General features: G+C 36.1%; 1 pseudogene; it reads right to left on the minus strand.

Annotated features, from left to right (window-relative positions):
- Positions 1-203: 203 nt before the first annotated feature.
- Positions 204-10,898, minus strand: LOC118534780 (large ribosomal subunit protein P1 pseudogene; annotated as a pseudogene).
- Between the last annotated feature and the right edge of the window lie 3,959 nt (positions 10,899-14,857).

Raw genomic sequence — 14,857 nt, forward strand, 5'->3', positions numbered from 1 at the left:
ATGGATGTATGCACTAATGGCAGAGTTTCTTGTCAGACAGACCGCGGATTAAATCCCAGTTTTTCCATTTACTAGCTGTGTGATTTGGACCAACTCACTTTAGTGTTTCTAGCCTCAGATTTTTCAACTTCATGATGGCCAAGAGTATCACTGTTGAAAGAATTCATTCAATTAAACAAGATAATGAATATAAAATGTTTAGAACAGTGCCTGATACACAGTGTGTGATTATTAAAAGAACTTATTTACAGTCAATTTCTATTCCCTTTAATGGCCATGATTTTTATTTATTTTTTATTTTTTATTTATTTTATTTTATTTTATTTTTGTTTTAAGAGTTCAGCTTTTTATTGAGCAGCTTATAGAAGAGGTTTAGTCAAAAAGACCAAAGCCCATGTCATCAACAGACTCCTCAGATTGTTCCTTCTTTGCTTCCACTTTCTTCTCCTCAGCTGGGGCAGCCGCGTGGAAGGAGCAGGACCTCCAGCTGGTGCAGCGCCAGCTGCTGGGGTCAGTCCACCAGCTGCTGGGGCCAGTCCACCAGCTCCTACACTGCAGATGAGGCCCCCAATGTTGACGTTGGCCAGGGCCTTTGCAAACAAGTCAGGCCAGAAAGGTTCAACATTCACACCAGCTGCTTTAATGAGGGCATTGATCTTATCCTCCGTGACCGTCACCTCATCGTCGTGCAGGATGAGGGCCGAGTAGATGCAAGCGAGCTCCGAGACCGAGGCCAGAGTGCGGGCGAGTGCTGAGCGGACGCTGCCGGGCGCCGTGCTAGTCACCGGGTGAAGTGAGGGCCTCACCCCAACGCGGCCTTAGCTTCCTCGGAAGGACCCAGCACCCTAGCGGCAGCTGAGGAAAAGACTGGCCAGGATTTTTTAAAAACCTCATAAATAACATTTTTTATTCAAAATGCAGCATAAAATGAAACTGCATCTTGAATTTAATTGTCCTAAAAGCAAATCTACTGAAAGACTAACATGCTATAAGGTTCCTGTTGAAGTACCCCATCATGTGGGTCATATCTGTCAATATTTTTAGGAGAGTGTTGTCATGGAGTCATACAGTTCCTTGCCACCAATACCAGATTTCTACTCAGAGTTCAGAAACAGTTTTTCAGATTTTACAGTATCAGACAAGCTTGCCAGGAGATCAGCAATACAATAATTTACTAAAAATTCTTAGATCATTCATCTGAATAAATCGTAGAGAATAAATGAAGCCAGCATATTTCTACTATTCTTATCTTGTATAAGAGGGAGCTGACAGCTCGAAAAACTTCAATTTGTATATGGATTCATGACTTCTCAGTGAAAATAAAAACTGAGATAAAGTCATCTAATGTAAGATAAGGAACCTAATTAAATTTTAAAAAGAAAAAAGAAAAGGAGTCACTTCAAGACAGTGTATTGTTCTGGCAAGAATGCTGGGTAGCCTTTGACATTAATACTTATAAGACCATGGAAATCACATACTAATTCTAAGCCCATTTTCTTTCTCTTTTAAAAATGTTTTGTTTGTTTCTTTTTTTATTTCAAGATTTTTCTTTATTTATTTGAGAGACAGCACAGAGGGAGAGGGAGAAGCAGACTTCCCACCGAGCAGGGAGCCCACCCCTCAATGGGGCTGGGTCCCAGGACCCTGGGATTATGACCTGAGCTGAAGGCAGACGCTTAACCCACTGAACCATCCAGGCGCCCCATCTCTTTTAAAAATATTTTAAAATAATTTGAAACTAGTAATTTCATAAAATAAAGATACTCTCTTACATAATCATAGTACAATTATAAAATGAAGTGTATTTTTTATCTCATTTTCATTTCTCTAGAAGTTTGATTTGGGTCAATTTTATATCTACCTGTTCTCTACTTAACTTTCTTTTTATTTATTTATTTTAAAAGATTTTATTTATTTTTTGAGAGAGAGAGAGTAAGAGAGTGAGAACACGAGTGGGGGGAGGAGAGGGAGAAGCAGACTCCTGGCTGAGCAGAGAGCCTGACGTGGGGCTCGATCCCAGGACCCTGAGACCATGACCTGGTCAGGACCCTCATATCATGACCTGAACTGAAGGCAGATGCTTAACCGACAGAGCCACCCAGGCGCCCCTCTCTACTTAACTTTTTAAAACATAAAATATGATTATAATACCTTTTGTATGACCATTCTGCTAATTCAAATATCTCTGTCAGTCCCAGGTCAATTTTATAAATTAATTTTTTATTTTGAAAGAGTTTGACTCACAAGGAGTTGCAAAAATAGTGCAAAGATTTCCCATGTATTCTTCCTCTAACTTTGTTCAATGATAATACCTTATACAACCATAGTGCATTGTCAAAAAGAAAATGGACATTGGGACAATACTATTAACTCAATTACAAACCTTTATTGGAATTTCTCAGTTTTTGCATGTACTCGTGTGTGTGTGGACACTGAGTAGGGAGAATGGTTCTATGAAAGTTTGTCACATATATAGATTTGACTAACAAAACTACATTCAGGATACAGACTGTTCCATTACCATACACACACATAAAACTTCCTTCGTATTACCATATTACTCCTTAATTGCCATTCCCTTTTTCCACCTCTAACCTCTGGCGCTCACTGTTATGTTTTCCATCACTATGACTTTGTCACTTCAAGGTTGTTATGTAAAGGAAATCACTCAGTAAAACTCTCTGAAGTTAGATACATACAAATACACATAAAATACATGTGTGTCTAAATCTATCTATCTTTATAGATATATTTCTATATTCAACATCTATATCTATATAGAACTGATTTTTAGAAAACTCAAATCTCTCCAAATGACTTAGCTTAAGAATGGCATTGCTCTTACTTAAGATTTAGAGACTATCACGATATTACTGCTTATTTATTTAACGATTATTCTAGATGGTTGTTTATGCAGTGGATAATTTTGTCTTTGTTTTTTCTAGTTGTCTGATTGGTTGCTTCATTAGTTTTGGGAGAAGGGGATTGGAGTTTGAATTAAGTTCAGCTTAGTGCATCAATTTAAAGAAGCTCTCTTAGTTATTGTCAAAAAATCAATCATTGAATTGTGTTTGAATAAGATATATCAAATATGAAAGAGGAGACTATTATTTCATACACTATAGCAAAAAATAGCCCAAATATTTTCTATTCAACAGGAAATCCCCTGCTATATGAATATTGTTGAATAATTGGCACAAAGCTGGTAAATTCTTTCATAGATATGATTTAGATGAACTAATATATTTCATAATTTACATAGTTTAAATATTTAACAGTTAAACTATATTTGAAATAGTTTATATTTGTAGTAGTCAAACCATTACAAACACATTTTGGGGACTTAAGTAGTTAAAATATTACATTTGAAAGACTAGCAATCAACCTGTTAAATTTTTTGACTCTGTTTACTTACAATTAACTAATAATTTTAGAAAGATGATCTGTAGTCAAGGTAACAAGGATCAGAAAATGGATAGTGAAATTATAAGAAACCTTGCCCTATATGGCCCTCTTTACCACAGTACGGTGTGTTCGCTGTGTTCCTGTGGGCACCAGAATGTAAACATGCTTTGACCTTCTCTTCTTTACCTTGCTGAGAAAAGTAATTTCAATAGAACATTTAAATTCTCTGAGAGCATAAAAAAAAAAATTCTCTGAGAACAGTTTTCACAAATACAGTTGCTACTTATGTTTCTATGACTGCGGTCAAATAATCTATAATTCCTGACTTATTTCTCTGTACAATCACTTTAAAGCAAAGTAAAATGTAAAGTTGATTTCAAGAGAGATGAAACTATAAAAACATTATTTTTTGTAGTATTCCAAAGTCTCTAATGAACCTATTGTGTTGATAAGATTTATGTAGTACGGGAAAATTTTCAAAATGTTTATTCAGAAGATGTATGCAGATACTATTATTAATTCATTTTTAAATGTACAATACTGGTGTACAAGTAAAGTGGTGGGGTACTTAAATTGCTTCCATTATTACAGAATTATTTCTTAGAAAAATAGACACTAACTTTAAGCACTTTCGGCACTATAGATTTTAATCTGTATAGCATTCTGAATTTCTAAGGGTAAAACTTGCCAAAGTAAACCTATTTGCTCAACTATATGTGACACAACAATACTGGGGAATGATAACAGACTTGATTTTTTTTCCGTAGTTTTTTCTTGCCTCCTGGATCTACCTATTAACTTAATGGCATCCATTCCTTGTGTAGATGGGGCTTGGGAGGTGGGGGACACAAGTGAAAGCAAAATAACCAGCCAACTTTCTTTTCTTTTTTTTTTTTTTAATTTTATTTTGTGCCAGCCAACTTTCTTAAGAGACTGTTTTAAAAACTCATATCTCATCCTATAGTTTTAAACCAAGGCACTTTTAAATTTGAATAGCTGACCTGTTTGAAAAAAGTGTGTGTGTGTGTGTGTGTGTGTGTCGTCTGTCTGTGTGTGTTTAAGATTTATTTATTTATTTGAGAGAGAGAGAAGGAGAGAGAATCTCAAGCAGACTCTGTGCTGAGTGTGGAGCCTGACCTGATGGAAGGCACAGGACCCAAAACTTGAACAATGGAAATAAAAGCCCATGATTAAAAAATCAGTGGGAATTATACACCACAGTAGAAGCCAAGAAGATGCTGTTGATGTGAGGATGAGATATTTTTCCTTTATATGAGAATAATATGTGAGCCCTTGACTGAAATTTCTCATTTATCTCTTCAGATCTGTTCTTTTCTGTGTTGCCTTGGACCTAGAGGCTTACTTGTATAGACTGTCTCATTTAGGCTTTGTTGCCATTTGGCTCATGCTTGGATTTGGACAATAAGTACTGGCAAGACATAAGAGAAAGAGAGAGAGAGAGTGGGAAGGAGAAATAGGTCAAGGTTTTTACTTATATTCTCCACCTACTCCCTCCATACCTCAACTCACTCTATCTGTTCCTCATAAGACAAATTTTGGCAGTGACTGCCTTCTTCTCCGTGATCTATGAGTATTCATTTTCACTAGGTTCCAGGTATTGCCTTTCCTGATGTTTCTAAAGAAACAGGTATAGGAAACTTCCCCCTCTCCGAATCCCTGGTGATTCATCATTCCCTATTGATACCCCTTAACTTTACCCACACGTCTGTAAATAATCCCATCTTCATATTCTCTTCCTTTACTCTTTTAAGTGTGCCATTTAACACCTGATCTTGAGTTTAGACTACCATCTGGCAAAAATAGGAGGAAAGGTGAAGGTCAAAATTACTGAACTGATTAAATACTTATCACGAAAACACTAGAAGCCATGAGTTTCTTTTGAATCAGTAGATTATTTTCTACCAATAGAGGAAATGCTGTACAAAAACTAAGTAAAATTCTATTAGACACATAAAGAAATTTCTCATTTTGTACATTTGAATTTATGGTCTTGAAAATTCAACCAACTACATATAAAAGTATTGCTTTTCAATTTTGTTTTGACAGCAATTTCCAAAAATAAATTTTGACTCATTCCAAAAGATATCCTTTCTTAAGAAATTCTCTAGGTTATTTTTTAAAGTTACAAAACTGAATATTAGTCTCATATCAAATACTCATTTACAGATAAATTTTCTCAACTTCTCTATAACTTATTTATAAAATCGGTATTAGAGCTTAATTGTATGCTTAGAGTCATTTGTGTTTCAGAAGTAGTACAGATGCAATCATTATTTTCAGCTTGGACTAGTTTTAAATTTACAGGCCATTAATTTACTAAAGTTTATCCAATTGTATGACTTACAAAGGTTGAAAATTAAACCCACAATGTCTTTAAACTCAATACCCTTGAGCTGTGGTTTTCCTTTTCAAGGAGATCTGTGAGTACACATACATGTATATATGTGTGTGTTTCTGTGTGCAGTTGTGTTGAGCAAACCCCAAATAAGATAAACCCAAAGAAATCCAGGACAAGACACATCATAATCTAACCTCTGAAACCAAAGACAAGAAAAATCTTGAAAGCAGGGGAGAGAAATGATGCACTGCTTATCTGAGAACACTAATTCAAGTGACAGGATTTCTCATCCGAAACCATAAAGGCCAGAAAAAAGTGGCACGACATTTTTCAAGTGCTGAATAAAAATAACTGCAAATTCTACATCTGATGAAAATATCCTTTAGGATAAAGACATTCTCAGATGAAGGAAACCAAAGAGAATTTGTCACTAGCAAATCTATCATTAAAAAATGACCAAAGAAGTGTCTATAAACAGTAAGGAAATTATCACAGAAGAAGGTTTACTCTTTCAGAAAAGAAAAGAAAAAAACTCTGGAATGGGTGAAAATAAGACTGGATACAACAGACTATCCTTCTTCTCATGAGTCTTAATACATATTTGATGATTAAAGGAAAAATTATACCATGTGATGTGTTGTTTAAGATATGTAGAAGAAACAACTAAGTCTACGATTTTGTAAAAGTAGGGAAGGTAAAGGAATCTAAATGAAAGTAACTTTCTACACTTCACTTGAAGTGATAAACATCAATACCAGTAGACTCTAAGTCACATAATGTATAGTATATTATCCCAAGGGACCACTAAGAAAACAATACACAACTATGTACTGAAAAAACTAGAAATAAATCAAGATAAGCCTTTTTTTCTTTTTCAAGTGTTAAAATACACCAACAAGGTGGCATAAAAGGAGAGGTATTTCAATGTTTCCCTGACAAGGCAATGGATACAGGGTCTGAGATGCCCTAACGAGGGAGCTGCCCATGGATTTAAGGTTAGATTTGGGATCCACAGGGACAAATTAAAAATGAAAGAACAGGAAATTCCCACCAAGAATCCCATGGGGTGATATACAGTCACTGTAAATTTAATTATGAAAAGTCAGGAAATAAAAAATGGTGACCAAGAAAGTCAAAATGCTAAGGTCAGCAGAAGTACAAAGTCAAACCAAGTGAGACCAGAGTGAGAGGAGGTCTACAGAAAGTGGAGAAGTTGGAGGAGGGAAGGCTGGTTCAGGGCTTGTGGCTTGGGCTGACAATTGTGTAGTGCATTATGGGGAGGGCATCTGACTCATTTGAGGTACAGGGAGCAGGAAGTCAGTGTAGGGGACATAAAAGCAATTAACAGGTTTCTATACCTTTAAGGAGATTTTCCTATATTGTCTCCCTCAATCCTCTGTGCGACAAGAAATTTTAGCCTCATTTTACAAATGACACACCCAAGACTAAGCAAATTTAATAACTTAGATAAAATTATTTAGCCAAATATGAGTAAACTAAGATACACATGTATCGTATGGGCACGTTCTACAACTGGACTGAACAAATGATCTGGGTTGGTAAGAATGAAATAATCTCTTCACTATGTTTTCCCCTCCAATATCATGCAGCATGAATTTGTTTAGGTCAAGGCAAACAAACTGTTTTTTAAAGCTTTTTCTTTTATTATAGAAACAGAAAAATTCTTAAAATAAAACAAAGCAGGGCTTTGGTTGACTGAGATCACAAGATTTTAAAGAATAAAGTAAAAGCCAAAGGCAGGGAAAAAAATACAAAAATGAAAGTTATACAATGGAATCTTTTTTTTTTTTCAGTTAAAATATTAATGTGTGTTATTTGCCTTTATCACTTTTTAAGTGATGAATCTTGTAGAAAAGTGATGCATCACCACTCATATTTACTATTCTGAGGAATCAGTGTTGCCCAGTGTTTAAGAATACAGGCTCAAAGGCAATTGACATGGATGAATCTAGAATCTGCTACTTCTTAACTGTGCAAACTTGGGGTGATATTAACCTCTTTCAGGTTTAGTACACTCATCTGTAAATCGGGGATAATCATTGAGGTGCTTATAGATTAAATCAATGATATGTATAAAATAATACATATCTTCTTGGCAAAGTATTTTTTGAAAAGCCGTCAACTTTTTAATAAATATCTACAATGTTTACTTAGAAATATTGATAGAGCACGCCTGGGTGGCTCAGTTGGTTAAATGACTGCCTTCAGCTCAGGTCATGATCCTGGAGTCCCTGGATCGAGTCCCGCATCGGGCTCCCTGCTCGGCAGGGAGTCGGCTTCTCCCTCTGACCCTCCCCCCTCTCATGTGCTCTCTCTCATTCTCTCTCTCTCAAATAAATAAATAAAATCTTTAAAAAAAAAAAGAAATATTGATAGAAGTTGGCCAAAGTCTTGACCTCCCTTTAGGAATTAATCTCCACTTCTATGTACACTTTGAATCCTGAACAAAAGAACTAGAAAATGACTCATTGTCACTTGGAACCTGCGTGAAACAGGATAGCAGAATCAAAGAAAATGCAGGTCTGCTTTGGAAAGATTATCTCAAAGTATATCCCCTACCTAAACTGAGTCCAACCTGCCATGTGGAACAAAGAACAGTACATGGTTAATGAGTATATTATATGGCCTTTAGAGAAAACCAGCGCAGCAAAAAATAAAATAGTTTGAAAAAATACAGTAGAAATATAATGCTTAGTCAGTATTAGGAAGATAAGGAAAAGGGATTACTTGGAAGGAAATGATTGCAAAGAAAAACAAGCAGCAGTTTTTCTCACAGCTGAAGACCATAGAATAAAAGCAGAAAACTAAGCTCCTAGGTGGAATAGTATGAATTCCAACCGTGTACAGTGGAGGAGCTGATGAAGACTAATTTCTCAAGAAGAAAATGTTTTAAAAATTAAGCACCTGAATCAATATGTCATTCTGGTTTAAAAGGAAAAAGAAAGTGGCATCTGGGGAGTGGATTTTTATTTTTTAATCAAATGTAAATATAAAGACAAAGATCCTTTACAACTTTAAGTGATCAGTGTTACCGTGAGTGATTGCTGTAATTTTGTTTTTGTTAGGCACACACCAATGAAAGAATTAACTCTTTGTTTCTGGTAGTTTTATCAACAATATGATCTTATTTTAGAATATTCTAAAATGATACAAACATTTGTCATTGTAGAAAAAATCCTATTCATTTCAAACAACTTACAAAGTATGACTGTAATCAGAGCCTAGATTTTTTTTATAACTCATTTTAAAAATTAAAACATCAGAATTAGGACTTCCATTTTTTTAAAGATTTTATTTATTTATATGACAGACACACAGAGAGAGAGAGAGCACAAGTAAGCAGAGTGGCATATATGTATTTTAGTACAATATATAGGTATTTTTCTTTTACCTAATATGAAATGATGTCAAACTTGTGAGATGCATAAGAGATAATTTATAAAATCACTTGGATAAGTTTCTCCTTAATATTTTTCATTTTTTTCCTATCAGAAATCTTAGTATATATTCTTTTTCCTTTTATTAAATTTCATATATAAGTTAAAAAAAGATTTTCTATAACAAGTTCTGAAGCCAAATATAAAAGAAAATAAATTTTATTCTAGAGAACTATCATTTATTATTGCATTTGCTTAGGAATATGATGGTCATGTTTTAATGTTAGTAAACAAAAGGAGAAGTAAAATCTAGAAAATACCACTCTGTCTGTATCTCTTCTCAAAGGACAGAGATTAAATGTCATGCTTTGGACTTGATTTGGGATATTATATTTCAATTTTAAGAAACCTCCAATTGCACCTATAACCAAAGAAGCCCCAAGTACTCTAGGCACTAAAATTACTCTTTTCTTTAAGGTCTAAATAAAATAATTCAAACTGGATCTTCTGTTGTTGCAGGAATTAGAATCCTGCCTTGAAAATTCATAAAGATGAGCTAGAAAGGAGAATGCAGATGACTACGTTCTTAACCCCCTCACTGAAAATTTCTCTCCCCAAAAACTAGGTGACCATCTCCCACTATGCTATGTTCTATAACCATAACACATGAACAAAAGTTCTCCAAGGCAGGGCAATCACAAGGCTAAAACTAAATGTATAAGTTAATAAAACTTATTTAAGATTTGGGGGATGGGGTGGGAAGTTGGTAAGAGCAACCACAGCATTAAACAGAAAACAACCAAATAGTCGATGCTACACGAAGAGTAATGAACTATGAACACATAGAGCCACATAGATGAACTCAAATGCATGATGTTAAGTAAAAGAAGCCAGACTCAAAAGGTATGGTCTAATTTCTATCATAGGCAAAACTCAATAGAAATATAAAAAACAAAACTCTAGGGACAGAAACAGATCAGTGGTTGCCGGGCTAGGGGAAGAGAATAGACCATAAAGGGATATGAAAGTTTATGGAATGAAGTGTCAGACACTTTGTGGTGATGTTTACTTGACCACAGACATTTATCAAAATTCATAGAACTATAGAACTAAAAACAAGTATTTTGCTAAATGTAAATTATACTTCAATGAGCCTCACTTAAAAAAAAAAAAAAAAAGAATGCTGTGCCATATTATTTTTCCTATCCCTTACCTATATTTTCAGAGGACTTCTTAGAAGTCCTCTCTCCACATAGCCCCAACTTCCTAATTGATTCTCAAACCAGAAATTCCAGCTCCCCTTACTCTCAGTTCCCATTTCCAGGATCCCTAAATTTGTGTCTTCCTAATCCCTCCAAAACCCAAATGAATCAGTTTTCTTAAAAAAAAAAAAAAAAATCATTAGCAGGCATAGACATTTTTGCCACTCATTGATTTGAACCAATTCATAACTTGCTCCTGTTCATAACAATAGACATTTTGAAGTGATTCTTTTCCTTTTTATTTTCCTTTTTTTTTTTTTTTTTTTACAAATAAAAGAGCCATCTCTCTCTGAGGGGGATTTACCACTATCGTTGGCATTCTCAAAGGCCTGTGGAAGCTTCACAGTCTTCCTTACCAGTCTCCGCAGTACCAGATGTACTTTTTAACAAGGACTCTGTTGCCAATACCAATGCTTTCCTTCCCTGACCAGCACTTTCCAGAAAAAGCAAAGGATTAAGTGCTAGAAAATTCATCTCCTACTGAAATTTCTTTACAAACTGTCACGTTTGATTGCCCAGTCTCTTCAGTGACTAGGCATATTAATTGTTCAAAGGGCAAAAAGAACATACTGCATTAATTTGTCCATTTATTTGCTCACTTTCCTCCATAGATTACTATTTAGATTTATTTTATATTTTATATTCAGAACTGATTCTATGTTAAGAGAAGAAAAATTAGTGTTAATCCAAGGAAATGAAAAATTTAAAAACTGCTTTGCACAGCTGCCTTTATAAGTATTACATGGTAGTCTGAAGCTTATGGATACAAGTGAGAACATACTAATATCCCCAGTCCCTTCTGCCCCTCACTCAGCCAGTCTTGAGGTGTTATGTCTTTTGGGAGATAATTCTCCATGGTATGTGTCACCTGAGCAAAAGGCCTTGACATCTACACTAGAGGATGTAGTATACTTAACAAGGATGTTAGTATAGCAAAGGGAATTGGAAAATAAAAGATAGTGTCTCCTTCTAGAGCAGTGACAGATTTGTTTCCCGATCAGAATTATCAAAATAATGTCTTCCTTCAGTTACAAAGGTTAGACAGGTTGGACAGGTTGGCCAGGAGCTCCCTTGAAAAGATCAGGGTTGCTAAGCCAGGAGTACTCAGCTGTGATGCAAAACCACTGACTGTACTTCCACATCCGGGCCACCCCCTGTGGTATTTAAGGGAAAGAGGGGAAAGGATATGACCACAAAACTCACGAGGACTGCAGTGCCAGGAGTAATGAAGTCCTTTGTTTTGGACCCATGGTCCCAGGTCTTCTGCCAGCCTTCACAAAACTGTGGTGACCTCAAATCAGGTCTCAACTGGTACCAAAAGATTGGGATCATTCCCCGCATATTTTCAGACCACAATGCTTTGAAACTAGAACTCAATCACAAGAGGAAAGTCGGAAAGAACTCAAATACATAGAGGCTAAAGAGCATCCTACTAAAGAATGAATGTGGTCAACCAGGAAACTAAATAAGAATTTAAAAAGTTCATGGAAACCAATGAAAATGAAAACACAACTGTTCAAAATCTTTGGGATGCAGCAAAGGCAGTCCTAAGAGAAAGTATATAGCAATACAAGCCTTTCTCAAGAAACAAGAAAGGTCTCAAATACACAACCTAACCTTACACCTAAAGGAGCTGGAGAAAGAACAGCAAATAAAACCTAACCCCAGCAGGAGAAGAGAAATAAGAAAGATCCGAGCAGAAATCAATGAAATAGAAACCAAAAGAACAGTAGAACACATCAACAAAACTAGGAGCTGGTTCTTTAAAGAATTAACAAGATTGATAAACCCCTGGCCAGACTTATCAAAAAGAAAAGAGAAATGACCCAAATCAACAAAATCATGAATGAAAGAGGAGAGATCACAACCAACACCAAAGAAATACAAACAATTATAAGAACAAATTATGAGCAACTCTATGCCAGCAAATTAGATAATCTGGAAGAAATGGATGCATTCCTACAGATGTATCAACTACCAAAACTGAACCAGGAAGAAATAGAAAACCTGAACAGACCTATAACCACTAAGGAAATAGAAGCAGTCATCAAAAATCTCCCAACAAACAAAAGCCCAGGGCCAGATGGCTTCCCAGGGGAATTCTACCAAACATTTAAAGAAGAATTAATACCCATTCTTCTGAAACTATTCCAAAAAATAGAAATGAAAGGAAAACTTCGAGACTTGTTTTATGAGGCCACCATTACCTTGATCCCCAAACCAGACAAAGACCCCATCAAAAAGGAGAATTACAGACCAATATCCCTGATGAACATGGATGCAAAAATTCTCACCAAAATACTAGCCAATAGGATCCAACAGTACATTAAAAGGATTATTCACCACGACCAAGTGGGATTTATTCCTGGGCTGCAAGGTTGATTCAACATCCACAAATCAATCAATGTGATACAATATATTAATAAAAGAAAGAACAAGAACCATATGACCCACTCAATAGATACAGAAAAAGCATTTGACAAAGTACAGCATCCTTTCTTGATTAAAACTCTTCAGAATGTAGGGATAGAGGGTACATACCTCAATATCATAAAAGCCATCTATGAAAAACCCACAGCCAATATCATTCTCAATGGGGAAAAACTGAGAGCCTTCCCCCTAAGGTCAGGAACATGGCAGGGATGTCCACTATCACCACTCTATTCAACATAGTACTAGAATTCCTAGGCTCAGCAATCAGACAACAAAAAGAAATAAAAGGCATCCTAATTGGCAAAGAAGAAGTCAAACTCTCACTGTTTGCAGATGATACGATACTTTATGTGGAAAACCCAAAAGACTCCACCCCAAAACTGCTAGAACTCATATAGGAATTCAGTAAAGTGGCAGGATATAAAATCAATGCACAGAAATCAGTGGCATTCCTATACACCAACAACAAGACAGAAGAAAGAGAAATTGAGGAGTCGATCCCATTTACAATTGCACCCAAATCCATAAGATACCTGGAATAAATCTAACCAAAGAGGCAAAGAATCTGTACTCAGAAAACTATAAAATACTCATGAAAGAAATTGAGGAAGACACAAAGAAATGGAAAAACGTTCCACACTCATGGATTGGAAGAACAAATATTGTGAAGATGTCAGTGCTACCTAGAGCAATCTACACATTCAATGCAATCCCTATCAAAATACCATCCACTTTTTTCAAAGAAATGGAGCAAATAATCCTAAAATTTGTATGGAACCAGAAAAAACCCCGAATAGCCAGAGGAATGTTGAAAAAGAAAAGCAAAGCTGGTGGCATCACAATTCTGGACTTCCAGCTCTATTACAAAGCTTTCATCATCAAGACAGTATGGTACTGGCACAAAAACAGACACATAGATCAATGGAACAGAATAGAGAGCCCAGAAATGGACCCTCAACTCTATGGTCAACTCATCTTTGACAAAGCAGGAAAGAATGTCCAATGGAAAAAAGACAGTCTCTTTAACAAATGGTGTTGGGAAAATTGGACAGCCACATGCAGAAGACTGAAACTGGACCATTTCCTTACACCACACACAAAAATAGACTCAAAATGCTTGAAAGACCTAAATGTGAGACAGGAGTCCATCAAAATCCTAAAGGAGAACACAGGCAGCAACCTCTTCGACCTCAGCCGCAGCAACTTCTTCCTAGAAACATCTCCAAAGGCAAGGGAAGCAAGGGCAAAAATGAACTATTGGGACTTCATCAAGATAAAAAGCTTTTGCAAAGCAAAAGAAACAGTCAACAAAACCAAAAGACAACCGACAGAATGGGAGAAGATATTTGCAAATGACATATCAGACAAAGGGCTAGTATCCAAAATCTATAAAGAACTTACCAAACTCAACACCCAAAGAACAAATGATCCAATCAAGAAATGGGCAGAAGACATGAACAGACATTATTCCAAAGAAGACATCCAAATGGCCAACAGACACATGAAAAAGTGCTCAACATCGCTCAGCATCAGGGAAATCCAAATCAAAACCTCAATGAGATACCACCTCACACCAGTCAGGATGGCTAAAATTAACAAGTCAGGAAACGACAGATGTTGGCGGGGATGCGGAGAAAGGGGAACTCTCCTCCACTGTTGGTGGGAATGCAAGCTGGTGCAGCCACTCTGGAAAACAGTATGGAGATTCTTCAAAAAGTCGAAAATAGAGCTACCATATGACCCAGCAATTGCACTACTGGGTATTTACCCCAAAGATACAAATGTAGGGATCTGAAGGGGTACGTGCACCCCGATGTTTATAGCAGCAATGTCCACAATAGCCAAACTGTGGAAAGAGCCAAGATGTCCATCGACAGATGAATGGATAAAGAAGACGTGGTATATAATTTGAATGCTATTGCAGACTGAATTGTGTCCCCCCAATATTCTAATGCTGATGTCCTAACTGCTAGTATGACAGTATTTAGAGATGGGACCTC

The sequence above is a fragment of the Halichoerus grypus genome, chromosome 4 (assembly GCF_964656455.1).
Source record: "Halichoerus grypus chromosome 4, mHalGry1.hap1.1, whole genome shotgun sequence".
Lineage (NCBI taxonomy): Eukaryota > Metazoa > Chordata > Mammalia > Carnivora > Phocidae > Halichoerus > Halichoerus grypus.